Source organism: Monodelphis domestica, chromosome X (genome assembly GCF_027887165.1).
Source record: "Monodelphis domestica isolate mMonDom1 chromosome X, mMonDom1.pri, whole genome shotgun sequence".
Lineage (NCBI taxonomy): Eukaryota > Metazoa > Chordata > Mammalia > Didelphimorphia > Didelphidae > Monodelphis > Monodelphis domestica.
In genome coordinates this window covers 16483740-16498407 of record NC_077235.1, presented here as the reverse complement: position 1 = coordinate 16498407, position 14668 = coordinate 16483740, and the positions used below count along the sequence as shown (strand labels likewise).

At 41.5% G+C, this 14668-nt stretch overlaps 1 long non-coding RNA gene across 4 annotated transcripts in view; it reads right to left on the bottom strand.

The window, feature by feature from the left end:
* Positions 1–3427: 3427 nt before the first annotated feature.
* Positions 3428–14668, bottom strand: part of LOC130456081 (uncharacterized) — a 42887-nt gene continuing 31646 nt past the window's right edge. The window contains exons 1-5 of one of the 4 annotated variants that reach the window (XR_008914379.1): positions 11487–14036; positions 10672–10813; positions 8028–8143; positions 7713–7832; positions 3428–4207 (exon numbers count right to left, since the gene is read on the bottom strand). This is a non-coding gene — a long non-coding RNA (uncharacterized LOC130456081). Of the gene's footprint in view, positions 4208–7712; positions 7833–8027; positions 8144–10671; positions 10814–10948; positions 11457–11486; positions 14037–14668 lie in introns of those variants that run through there. The other 3 variants (XR_008914377.1, XR_008914378.1, XR_008914380.1) reach the window with 3 other exon arrangements.

Below are 14668 nucleotides of genomic sequence, written 5' to 3'. Positions count from 1 at the left end.
TGCACAGGGGATCATTGAGCAGAAGGCCAAAGGAGGTCCAGAAACTCTTGACTTTATAGTCTAATCTTCTTCCCAAGTTTTGTAGGACAAATGTGTGAAATCGTGTACATCAAGTGCAGTGAATTTTGAGTATTGCCAATAAGATGCATTTTCTACTGGGTAATAATAACTTTGTTACTTCAGTGCAATCATTGCACATATTTGTCAAGCTGTTATTTGCTTCCAAAGAGCAAGAGATGATTTTTTCAGATTACTGTGTGTGTGTGTGTGTGTGTGTGTGTGTGTGTGTGTGTGTGTGTGTGTGTGTGTGTATGATTTCTGGAGTAAAGAAAGTTCATTTGAGGATGGGCAACTATGTATGTGACGGGTCATTCAATTGTCGTCAAAGGACAGGAAATACGGGGGAAAAGGTTTTGCTTTCAATGCTAAGGAAATCCTGAACATTTTTTAATTGAGGTACTAATGTCCTCTCTAGGAGCACCTTTAGCCATAAGCCAATGTGCTTTGAGGAAAGGCGAAGAGAAAGGCAAATTGGCCACGGAAAGCAAATTAGAGTAAAAAAAGAAAAAGAGAAGGAATAGTAGAGGTGTTACTATTTAGAGGAAATTGTGAACCTTTTCCTTAGTAACCCTAAGTTTTGTTTTTTGAGAGAAAATGTTACAGGTTTTAGTTTTTAAAAAAGGAAAAGCATCATCCACTATAACCTGATTTGGGGCATGTGGAAGGTCAATTTCCAGAGTGCAACCATTCCAATAGATAAGTTTTTGTTTGAAAAGACCAGAGAATAATGAGAACTAATTTTGATTTTGAAGTGGAGAGAACTGATGGTTTTATAAGCATTATTTCTGATGATCATTGGCACATGACAGCTAATAGAGAAAGGAATTCCCCACCTGGGAAACTCCTAAGATATTTCTAGAACGGCCTAGATTTTACCCCGCCCCCCCAGTTCTGGCGTGGGGGGGAAGAGATGAAAACCTATGAAAGTGAAGACTTACCTCAAGATGTTTCCTAGGAGCAAAAATCCTGGACCAGATTTTTCTCCTGCCCAGAATCTAAAGAACTGCTCAAAGAGACATCTTAGGAGAAATCTGAAGGAGTCCCCCAGATACGGTATTCAGGGAAGGATTGTGTCCTGTAATTTTCAATGACTTTAGAAATATTTCTACAGCAGAGGGAAAACTGGCGATTTGATTTCCCCTGAGAATTCTATTAACCTGACCCCAAGGCCCTTTTAGTACAGAACCTAGAAAAGACAGAGTTAGTCCCCAGACTGGTCTGAAAGAGGAAAGTTGAAAATAGGAGCATTTTACCTTATTAAGAGGATGGAAAGGAACATCAGTTCATTGGAGAAGTTGCAGCAAAGATTCCAGAGTCCTGGGTTGTCTCAAAGTCTCAAAGTAAGAAAGATAATCTTAGCATGGTGAGAGAGAATTGAGATCTAAGGGTAAATTCTTTGGAAAGGTCATGGGGAAAGGAAATGCTATGGAGGAAAATGGGTTAGGATATAGTCACAAGGGCCAATGGAAGGGCTGAGGATTGGCTCAACTAAATTTCTATCAAGTTCTACAGCTGACTGATCATCATTGCCAACTTATACTTGACATTCGTATTCCAAATTAGGGAGCTTTTATCCCCTGTTTTGAGGTATTTCCCACTTTTCTCCTGTTAGAGCAAATGTTCTCTCAATCTATGATAAAATCCTCAGAAAGGCAAGGCTTAGAATATGGGAATTATTATAAGGATCATTTTGGTCTACAGACTGGCATGATTATATTTTGTTCAGTAGGTAAAGGGGAGTGTAAACAGTTTTTCAATCCAGAGCATCCCAACGTCCCCAAAGATAGAGAGAGGATGTGTGTGTGTGTGCGTGTGTCTTTGTGTGTGTGTGTGCGCGCGAAACTTTTAAATTTTAAGTTCAAAATCGTTATGAAGGTGAAATTGTGGTAAAAGACTTGGGTTTTTCTGACTATTTGATAGCTCGGCATTATTTCCAAGTTAACAGGTTCAAGGATGTTACTTTTGAAAGAACAATTATAGAGAAATAAATAGTTTGCAAGATTCCGGCACTAGGAAGATGATTCCCCATTTTACCTACCACACTTAAAAAATTTAATTGCCAAGGCCGATACAGTACATGGAACGTTGCAACTTGCATTCTTGCTATTGGGTTTAGATAAACTCAGTACTGGGACCCTTTTTGTCATTTGAATATGCAGTACCTCTGCCAATCCCGAACAACTAATAGTTGACACTGCCTGATGTTTCAACGTTTGAACCAATCCAATAATGTGGTCACTCTGATGCCATGCATCAGTGAGAATGTGTCTCCTGTTTAAAATAGAGACTAGACAGATTGACTAACATGACGGCAAGGGAAAGTAATGAATGCTGCAGGGGATGTAGCCAAGTCAGTACATGAAGGGATTGCTGGTGGAGTGTTAAATTGATGCAAACATTCTGGAGGGCAATTTGGAATTCAGTCCAAAGAGCGCAAAAAGACTGTCTTCCTTTTGATCGAGCCATAGCACTACTGGATTTGTACCCCACAGACATAATAAGAAAAAAGTATTGGCTAAGAATATTGATACCTGCGCTCTTTGGAATCTCTAGAAATTGGAATAGGAGGGGATGTCCTTCCATTGGGGAATGGCTGAACAAACTGTGGTATCTCTTGGTGCTGGAATACTATGGTGCTAAAAGGAACAATAAACTGGAGGAATTCCACGGGAACTAGAAAGACCTCCAGGAATGGATGCAGAGTGAGAGGAGCAGAAGCAGGAGAACATTGTAGACTGAGAAGGATACACTGTGGTACAATGGAATGAAATGAACTTCTTCATTAGTGGCAATGCAGTGATCCTGAACCATCCAGAGGGATCTTCGAGAAAAAACACTATCCACATTTACAAGGAAAATGTGGGAGCAGAAACACCCAAGAAAATCAACTGCAAGATTACAGGGGTCCAGGGGGTTAGGGTTGGGGATATAGACTCTAAATGAACATTCTAGTACAAACATCAACAACATGGAAAGAGGTTCTCATCAAGGACACATGTCATACCCAGTGTAATTCCCCTCGAATACGGGAAGGGTAGAAAAAACATGATTCTTGTCACCAAAGAGGAATCATGTACTAAATTGACTAAATAATATCAAAAAGCAATAATAAAAGAAAATTGGTGAATAAAGAAATAAATAAAAGACCAGCTAGAAAACTTTGAGAATGATCAATTCTCCAGACTTGCTTTTGGTATCCAACTGTTTCAAGATTTTGCATTTCTTCCTTGGCTTCAGGTGTCAGATTTCTCCCTGAGGAGACAGCATCATTTTATTGAATGGACCCAGGATGATTGTTGTGGGGTTCAGAGATGCACCCCTGGAGCTCGGGAAGGATACCATTGGCAAGAATGCAAGACTCTGAAACTTAGATTCAAAATAAAAGAGACATTTTATTGATTTGGAAAGTCATGTTGAATGTGGTCAAGAGGCAGCCGAGGTGGAAGAGCATGGATGCAAAAGCTGTTCCTTGGGAGGATAGGCAGACAGCTTACCTCCATGCTGGGGTTCAGCTATCATTTGACAACAGTGAGGACAGGACCCAGAAACAAGGGGTTTGGGCAGGAGGTTTGCCCCAGGCCATGGGGCTGGTTCTTGGCATCTGCAGCATTAAGGAAGGGGTGTTTCTCTTTGGCCATCTCATTCAAAGGGGCAAGAAGAGTGAGTACAAGCAGTGAAAGGTGGGGTCTGCAGCTGAGGAACAGCTCAACTCTCCATAGTTTGTGCAATATCTTCACTAGATTGCATGGGATCCCAAAGGCGGTAACATTCTGTATCCTTTTGCCTCACTTTGTTTCATAGCCTGCCCGAAGAAATGCCATTGTTGTTTAGTAAATGCTCCTTTTTGGGAAAAGTCAGGACAACAGGTTAAGATCCCTGTAAGTAAGGCGCAGAGCTTAGCCTCTGAGATCCTGATTCCTTGCTTCCCTATTCATGAATCCAGCACCTCATGGAAGAGTCTGAGAAGTGTTTGGACCCATCATGAAGTCTGCAACAGCCACTCACCTCACTGGCCAAAGTGTACGTCTGCCACGCCCCCTCCAATCTTGAACCAAATACATCTGCTGAGCCATCTGAAAACCACAGGGGCATCATCATATGCTTTGCTTGCCTTCACCCACTTATTCCGATATGTTTGGGTGGAAACCTGAGAAGGAGAATCGGAAAGATCGAGTAATTGATAAGTTAGACAGAGTCATAGACCAATTGAAAGAGAGATTGACAGACACTGGAGATAGATTGATAAACAGATACATACATAGAAAGGTACATACATACATACGTATATAGAGATAGATACCCAGAGAGGACTGATGGGCAGACAGATAGACAGATTGACACATACATTAAAAAGAAGGCAGTAAAACAGAATAACAGATAAAGGAAGCTCTCTGTCTGTCAGTCCTCCTGTCGGTCTGTCACCTTCTCCACCTCTCAGTCTACATGCATAATGAGCTACAGATAGTGTGGCTTTTCTTGGGTTGTGGTCTGAGGAACTGCATCCCCCACTGTGCTCCAGGGGTGCCTCCCCCATATTTCCTTGGAGTGAATGGTCTTGAATTGGACCAATCATTCCCTGGGTGAGTAAGGATGCTCCCTATATTACTGTGCGTGATTGGCATTGAGATTGATCAATCCTGGACTAAGGAGAGGCCATGGGCATTGTTCATCCCCCACCACGGGATTGGTCCAATTCCGGACCAATCCCAAGCCACGACTCAAAGGGGAGGGACTCCAGGGGCACAATGGGGGTTGTAGTTCCCCAGGCTGTCACAACACTTGAAAACCCAAAAAAGAAACACAGAGAGGCTGAGAGATATACCAACAAATAGGCAAATAGACAGAATAATAGAACAAATAATCTATCAGTCCTTCTGTCTGTTATGCTGTCCATCTCAATGTCTACATAGATTCATAGAGAGAGATCTTGTGGGTTTTCAAGGATTGTGGTCTAGTGGACTACATCTCCCAGTGTGCTCTAGGGGTCTTTCCAACTTATTTCCGGAGAGGGATTGGTCTTGATTTGGACCAATGCTATGCTGGGAAAGGGATGATGCCCATTTTCCTTTCATGGGATTGGTCTTGAATTGGAGCAATCCCATGCTAAGGAGGGACCATGCACATTCACCCTCCCTCAACGTGGGATTGGTCCATTGCCAGACCAGCCCCAATCTAGGACTCAGAAGAGTGGGACCCGTGGGGCATACTGGGAGTTGTAGTTCCCCAGGATGTCACAACACTTTAAAAAACACAAAGGATCTACATATAGATTGATCCATGCAGAAACAGGCAGGCAGATAGATACCTAGACTACACCAATAGATACACAAAGATAAAGATTGACAGACAGACAGATAGATAGATAGATAGATAGATAGATAGATAGATAGATAGATAGATAGATAGAAAAATCTGGATAGATAGACAGTTGCACATCCAGTGAGATATACTTGTAGATACAAAGAAAGGAAGGCAGTCAGAAAGAATGACAGAGATATTAATCTGTCTGTCAGTATGTCTGCTCATGTGTCTGTCTGTCTGTTCCTCTGTCCTATCTTTTTATCCATTAGTTTGTGTGTGTCTGGAAGTCTATTTCTCTTTCCTTCTCTTCATATCAACTTAGTGATCTTTCCGTCTATCTCTCTCTCTTTGAATCTGTCTACCCAAGTCTATCTCTCTTGATATTTGACTTTTCATGTCTATGAATCGATCTGCTTGACTTTCTCTGCCTCTCTCTGTGCTGACCCTCTGTTTCACTATCTGTCATTCTCTCTGTTTATTAATCTTTCGATACTTCAGTCTACCTTTCTGTCCATCAGTGATATCTAACTATGTATATATCTGTCTGTGTCTATCTATCTATGTATATATGTATCTATCATCGATCTCATCCTATCTGTGTGTCTCTCTAAGTGTTTGCCTGTATATGTCTATCGGTCTATCGATGTATCAACTTGTCCATTTATCATTCTGCGTATCTATGGATTTCTCTCTCTCTCTCTCTCTCTCTCTCTCTCTCTATCACTTCATACCTCCCTTCCTCCCTCCCTCCCTCTCTCACAAATCACTATCTGCATAGAAAAAAATGACAGACACAGACAGACATAGAGAGGACAGAAAGACAAGAATGAGAGATAAGTCGGCAAAAATGGAGCCCGGTTCAACCTGACCACACGCTCCCCCATTGACTAACTTTTTTTCTCACAGAGTATTGGTACCTGTGTATGTGAGTGAAGCAGTATTTCTAGTAGAAGGAAGAGCGAGGATAGTATAGGTGACAAGCGTGAATGGTTGACTGAAAGTGTTAAATGGGAAGCTTCAGTTGGAGTGTGAGAGCCAGAGCTTTCTCTAGAGGGTCTGAGTAACTCCTTTAAGGCTATTAAAGTAGAGAAAGTTTCCTCATGAATTGAAATGTCAGGGCTTAAGGTCTAAAGAGTTATATCAAATTTAGATTATGAAAGAGCTTCCTCTAGAAGCTGAAGAATGTAAGTTCTCGGTATCATCTCAAGGCTCTCTGGGGTTTGGGCTATGCTGAAGGTCTAATGGATGTCCTCTGAATGCAGGTGATAGAAAAGTTAGCAAATAATGCCTTTCAAGTTGGGTTACAACAGTTCATTCCTCTGAAAAGCTAGAGAGGAGGGGAGGAGCTGGCCATCTGCTCAGGGGATTATGGAGCAGAAAGCCAAAGGAGGTCCAGAAATTCTTGACTTTACTGTCTAATCTTTACTTCCCAAGTTTTGCTAGGACTAATGTGTGAAATTGTTTATGTCAAGTGCACTGAATTTTGAGTATTGTCAATAAGATGCATTTTCTTCGAGGTATTAACTTGGTTATTTGAGTGAAGTCATTTCACATTTTTTGTCAAGCTGGTATTTGTTTTCAAAGAGTTAGTGTTGATTTTTTCAGATTACCGTATTTGTGTGTGTGTGTGTGTGTGTGTGTGTGTGTGTGTGTGTGTGTGTGTGATTTCTGGAGTAAAGACAGTTCATTTGAGGATGGGCAACTATGTACCTGATGGGTCTTTCAATTGTTGTCAAAGGACAGGAAATACAGGGGAAAAGGTTTTGCTTTCAATGTTAAGGAAACACTGAACATTTTTTAATTGAGCCACTAAATTCCTTTCTAGGAGCAGCTTCAGCCATAGGCCAAATTGCTTTGAGGCAAGGGGATAAGAAAGACAAATTGGCAGCCCAAAGGAAATTAGAGTAAAAAATGCAAAGGAGAAGGGAATCGTAGAGGTGTTCCTTGTTAGAGGTAATTTTGAACCTTTTCCTTAGTAACCCTACGTTTTGTTTGGAGAGAACGTATTATGGGTTTGAGTTTTTGAAGAAGGAAAAGAATTATCAACTATAACCTGATTTGGGGCATCTTGAAGGTCAATTTTTGAGTGCAACCATTCCAATAGATAAGTTTTTGTTTGAAAAGACCAGAGAATACTGAGAACTAATTTTCCTTTTGAAGTGGAGAGAACTAATGGTTTTGTTCACATAATTTCTGATGATCATTGGCACATGACTGCTAATAGAGAAAGGAATTCCCCACCTGGGAAACTCCTAAGATATTTCTAGGAACTCCCTGGATGTTACTCCCCCCAAATTCCCAGTTCTGGCGAGGGGCTGAAGAGATGAAACCCTATGAAACAGAAGACTCACCTCAAGACGTTTATTAGGAGCCAAAAACATGGACCAGATTTTCCTGCAGCCCAGAATCTGACGAACTGCTCAAGGAGACATCTTCAGGAGAAATCTGAAGGAGCCCCCACGATATGGAATCTGGAGAAGGATTGTTTCCTGTCATTTTCATTAATTTGAGAAACATTTCTACAGCAGAGGGAAAACTAGTTATTTGATCTCCCCTGAGAATTCTATTTACCTGGAGTCAAGGCCCTTTAACTAGAGAACCTAGAAAGGACTGAGTTAGTCCCAGACTGAGTTGAAGAAGGAAAGTTGAAAATAGGAGCATTTTACCTTGTTAAGAGGATGGAAAGGAACATCTGTCCATTGGAGAAGTTGCAGCAAAGATTCCACAGTGCTGGGTTGTCTCAAAGTCGAATCAGAAGAAGTTAGGAAAGAAATGACGAAGCCTAGAAAGAATTGGTAGTAAGAAAGATAATCTTAGCATGGCGAGAGAGATTTGCAATCTATAGGTGAATTCTATGGGAGGATCCTGGGGAAAAGAAATGCTATGGGGGGAAATGGGTTAGGATACAGTCACAAGGGCCAATGGAAGGACTGAGGAATGGCTTAGCTAAGTTTCTATCAAGTTCTACAGCTGACTGCTGATCATTACCAACTTATACCTGACATTTGTATTCAAATTAGGGAGCTTTTCTCCCTAATTTAAGTTACTTCCCATTTTTCCCCTGTTTGATCAAATGTTCTGTCATCCTATGATGAAATCCTCAGAAAGGCAAGGGCTAAGATATGGGGCTTATTTTAACAATCATTTTGGTCTACGGACTGGCATGATTATATTTGTTCAGGAGATAAAGGGGAATGAAAACAGTTTTTTATCCCGAACATCCCCACGTCCCCAAAGTTAGATTGGGAGGGTGTGTGTGGGTGTGTGGGTGTGTCTGTGTGCTTGTTTGAAACTTTTAAATATGAATTTCAACATTGATTTGAAGGTGAAATTGTGGTTAAAGATTTGAGTTTTTCTGACTATTTGATAGTTTGGCATTATTTCCACGTTAACGAGTTCAAGGATGTTACTTTTGCATGAACAATTATAGAGAAATACACAGTTTATAAGTTTCCAGCCCTAGGAAGAGGATTCTCCATTTTACCTAGCACATTTGCAAAATTAAATGGCCAAGACCGATGCTGTACATGGAATGTTGCAACTTGCATTCTTGCTATTGGGTTTAGACAGACATCAGTACTGGGACACCTTTTTGTCATTTGAGTAAGCAGTATCTCTGATAATCCCGAACAATTAATAGGTGACACTGCCTGCAGTTTAAGAGCTTGAATCTATCCAATAATGTGGTCACTCTTATGCCATGCATCAATGAGAATGTGCCTCCTATTGAAAATGGAGCCTAGCAGATTGGCTAACATGACAGAAAGGGAAAGTAATGAATGCTGGAAGGGATGTGCCAAAGTTAGGACAGGAAGGCATTGCAGGTGCATTTGGGGAATTGATTTAACGATTATGGAGGGCAATTTGGGACTCTGCCCAAAGGGAGCTAAAAGACTGTCTACCTTTTGATCCAACCATGGCACTACAGGGTTTGTACCCTAAAGAGATAATAAGAAAAAAGACTTAGACAAAATTGTTCATAGCTGAGCTCTTTGGAGTGGCCAAAAATTGGAAAAGGAGGGGATGCCCTTCCACTGGGGAATGGATGGACAAATTGTGGTATCTCTTGGTGCTGGAATATTATGGTGCTCAAAGGAATAATGAATTGGAGGAATTCCACAGGAACTGGAACGATCTCCAGGAATGGAACACTATCCACATTCACAAGGAAAACTGAGGGAGTAGAAAAACCCAAGAAAAACAACTGCTAGATTACAAGGGTCCAGGGGGTTAAGGCTGGGGATATAGACTCTAAATGAACATCCTAGTGCAAACATCAACAACGTGGAAAGAGCTTCTCATCAAGGACACATGTCATACCCAGTGGAATTGCCCCTCGGCTACGGGAAGGGTGTAAAGAATATAATTCTTATTACCAAGGAGGAAAAATATGCTAAATTGACTAAAAAAAATATGAAAAGCAATAAAATAGAAAATTGCTGATCCCGGCTAGAAAAGTTTGAGAAGGATCAAATCTCCAGACTTGATTTTGGTCTGCAGCTGTTTCAAGATTTTGCATTTCTTCCTTGGCCTCAGGTGTCAGTTTCCTCCCTGAGGAGTCTACATCACTTTGTTTGAATGGCACCCAGGAAGATGGTTGTGGGGTTCAGAGATGCACTCCTGGAGATGGGAGGGATACCACTGTCAAGAATGCAAGACTCTGAAACTTGGCTTCAAAAGAAAAGGGGACATTTTATTGATTTGGAAAGTCATTTTGAATGTGGTCAGGAGGCAGCCGAGGTGGAAGAGCATGGGTGCAAAAGCTGCTCCTTGGGAGGACAGCCAGACATCATGCCTCCATGCTGCGGTTTAGCTATCATTTGACAGCAGTGAGGACAGGACCCAGGAACAAGGGGTTTGGGGAGGAGGTTTGTCCCAGGCCATGGGGCTAGTTCTTGGCATCTGCAACATTAAGGAAGGGGTGTTTCTCTTTGGCATCTCATTAAAAGGGGAAAGAAGAGTGAGTAGAACCAGTGAAAGGTGGGGACTGCAGCTGAGGAACAGCTCAACTCTCCACAGTTTGTGCAGTATCCTCACTAGAGTGCATGGGACCTCAATGGGGGCTAACACTCTGTGTCCTTTTGCCTCACTTTGTTTCATAGCCTGCCCAAGGAAATGCCATTCTTGTTTAGTAAATGCTCCTTGTTGGGAAACGTCAGGACAACAAGTTAAGATCCCTGTAAGTAAGGTGCAGTGCTTAGCCTCTGAGATCTTGATTCCTTGCTTTCCTAATCAAGACTTTCATCAACTCATGGAAGAGACTGAGAAGAAGGGTTTGGACCCATCATCCCGTCTGCCACAGCCACTCACCTCACTGGCCAAAGTGGAGGTCTGCCACTCCCCCTCCAATCTTGAACCAAATACATCTTCTGAGCCATCTGAACCCAACTGGGGCACCATCACATGCTTTGCTTGTCTGGAATCAGTTATCCTGATTTTCTAGAGTGGACACCTGAGAAGTAGAATGGGAAAGATCACGTGACTTATAAATTAGATAGAGGGATAGACCAATGGACAGACAGATTGACAGACACTTGAGATCGATTGATAAAAAGATACATACATAGATAGGTACATACTTACATACCTATGTAGAGATAGAGACCCAGAGAGGACTGATGGGCAGATAGACACTTTGACTGACAGATCCATAGATAGGAAGGCACTAAGACAGAAAAGCAGAAAAACGAAAGTCTCTGTCTTTCAGTCCTCCTGTCTGTCTGTCCCCTTGTCCATCACTCAGTCTACATGGATATAGAGCTAGATATAGCTTTGCTCTTCTTAGATTGTGGCCTGAGGAACTGCATTCCCCAGTGTGCTCCAGGGGTCCCTCCCCCATTTTCCTGGTTGGGATTGGTCTTGAATTGGACTAATCCTAGGCTGGGGGACGAATGATGCTCCCTACTTTACTGTGCTGATTGCTAAAGAGATGGACCAATTCTGGGCTAAGGAGGGGTCATGGGTATTGTCCGTCCCCCACAAAGGGATTGGTCGAATTCAGGACCAATTCCAAGCCAGGACTCAAAAGGTAGAGATTCCTGGGGCACAATGGGGCTTGTAGTTCCCGAGGCTGTCACTACACTTGAAAACCCACAAAAGAAACACAGACAGGCTGACAGACGTACCAACCACTAGGCGAATAGACAGAATAACATATCAAATAATCTGTGTGTCAGTTCTTCTGTCTGTCTAGCTGTCCATGTCTCTGTCTACATAGAGAGATCCAGTGGGTGTTCAGTGGTTGTGGCCTACGGGACTATATCTCCCAGCATGCTCCAGGGTTCCCTCCTTCTTATTTCCCATGAAGAATTGGTCTTGAATTTGACCAATCCTCTGCTGGGCAGGAGATGATGCCCATTTTCCTTTCATAGGATTGGTCTTGATATGGACCAATCCCATGCTAAGGAGGGACCATAGACATAGTCCATCCCCCAACACAGGATTGGTCCAATACAAGACCAATCAGAAGCCAGGACTCAAAGGGCTGTGACCACTAGGTCACATTGGGAGTTGTAGTTCCCCAGGATGTCACAACACTTTAAAACACACAAATGACATACACACAGTGTGATCCATGCAAAAACAAGCAGGCAGATAGATACATAAACTACACCGATAGGAACACAAAGACATAGATAGATCGATAGATATATAAGTAGAAAGACAGACAGATCGACAGACATATAGATAGACAGATACATAGAGAGACAGAGAGACAGATAGAGACAGATAGACAGATACAAAAATCAGGATATATAGACAAACAGATGCACATCCAGTGAGACAGACTTGTAGATACACAGAAAGGAAGGCAGATAGACAGAATGACAGAGAAACTAATCTGCCTGTCAGTCTTTCTGTTCATTTGTGTATCTGTCTGTCGCTCTGTCCTGTCTTTTCGTCCATCAATCTGGCTCTGTCTGGTAGTCTTTTTCTCTTTCCTTCTATTCATATCAACCTAGTGATCTTTTTGTCTATCTCTCTCTTTTTGAATCTGTCCACCCAAGTCTATCTCTCTAGATATTTGACTGTTTATGTCTATGTATCGATCTGCTTGACTCTCTCTGTCTCTCTATGTGTGTCTAACCCTCTGTGTTGCTATCCATCATTCTCTCTGTCTATTAATATATCGATACCTCAGTCTACCTCTCTGTCTAAATGTCATTATATCTAACTCTATCTCTACATCACTGTTTGTGTGTCTGTCTATCTATTTATCTATTTATCTATCAATCAATCAATCTATCTATCTCATTCCATCTGTGTGTCTCTGTATATCTCTATCACTCTATCAACCTGTCCATTTATCAATCTGCATATTTGTTGCTTTTCTTGTCTCTGTCTGTCTCTCTGTTTCTCTCTCTCTCTCTCTCTCTATTCCTCTCTCACAAATAGCTATCTATTTGTATAGAGAAAAAACTGACAGACACACAGACAAATAGATGCACAGAAAGAGAAGAACTAAGAGAAGCAAATAGATACATACATACATAGTAACATACATAGAGATAACCAGAAGGGACTGGCTGGCAGACAGATGGATAGATACACATACAGACAGGCAGATAGATACATAGACATCACAAGGAGATACACAGAAAATATAGATATATTGATAGACAGCACACAGATAGACATATATAAAGAGAGAGAGAGAGAGAGAGAGAGAGAGAGAGAGAGAGAGAGAGAGAGAGAGAGAGAGAGAGAGAGAGAGAGACCGAACAAGGAACAGACATGGACTGAAGGACAATCACAGAGAAAGAAATACATATATATATACAGACACATAGACAGATAGACAGAGTGTCAACATGGAATATAGAAACCTCAAACTTGTAGCAGAGTAAGATCAGATGTACCCCAAAGTTAGGACTAGCTTCTAAATTGAAGACTCAAAGTTTGTACTTGCTCCTTGTTTCTGTGAGAATCCACGCAGAAGGAAACCATAGCCTAGCAATTGCAGATTAAATAATGGAGCCACAAGTGAATGCCAATTCTACTTGATTGGGACAAAGCAGATGCTCAGGACCCTCTTTGTTTTAGGTTGTCTCACCTGTGGGACCAGAGATCTTTTCCAAATAAATCCCCACCTGATCAGGGATCATCTTTAGTCTCCACTGTCAGCAGCCCTTTCCCTTAGATCCTCTCCTCAAGCTGTGATTCTTTTCCCAAGCTTCATTGGATGCTGTCAGTAGAGTTGGAACACTCCCATTTTCTTTGTAGCTTGAGCAAAGTCAATCATCTTTCCCTGTCCCTGGATTTCCCCCAAATGGTAGAGAAATTCCCCAAATTCATTTTTTCTTTGGAACTGTCCAGTCTGGTGCTATTTCCTTTCCCAGGGATCAATGTTCAGAGCCACCAGAGTTCAGTCCTGGGACTCTGTGTAGCCTTGTGGCACCCAACTCTATCTAGAGAGCTACTGTCACACTGACCCCCTTTTCCTTGACTAAAGAGTCATTTTTCTGACTATTTAATAGTTTTCTCTTTTTACACGTCAACAGTACTTAGATAGATACATATAGAGATATATAAATGGATATATAAAAACATACATAGAGATATATAGCCAGATCTGACTGATTGGCATAGATACATACAAAGTCATAAAATACAGTCAGGCAGGCAGATAGTTATATTGACTATACAGACAGAAACACTAAGACATAAATAGATAGACAGACAGACAGACAGACAGACAGACAGACAGACAGACAGATAGATAGATAGATAGATAGATAGATAGATAGATAGATTCATACATACATCCATAAACACATGGACAATTAGATATAGGCAGATGAGATGTGCAGACAGAGGGACAGGCTGATAGACACACAGACAGGCAGGCAGATAGAAAAATGATAGACAAAATAGTCCATCTGTAACTCTTTCTGTATCTCTGTGGATCCATCTGTGTGTCTCTTAGTTCGATTTTTTCTTATTCTGTATATATATCAATCTATTGATCTAGAGGTATCTGTCTATCTGTATTGCTATCTGTCTATCCCTGTCTGTCTGTCTATCCATCTGCCTGACTTTCTGTGTCTCTCTCAGTCTGTCTGTCCATTCTATCTTCCCTCTGTCTGTCCTTCCATCTATCTGTCTCTGTCCATTTGTTTCACTCTTCGATATTCTCATGGTCTATTAATCTTTCAATATCTCTGACTATCTCTCATTCTGTTTGTGTTTCTATGTCTTTTTATTCTATCTTCCTATCTATTTATCTCTCTATCTGTCGGCCTGTCTGTCTATCTCTCTCTGTCTGTGTCTATGTGTCTCTATATCCATCTATCTGCCCTCCTACCTA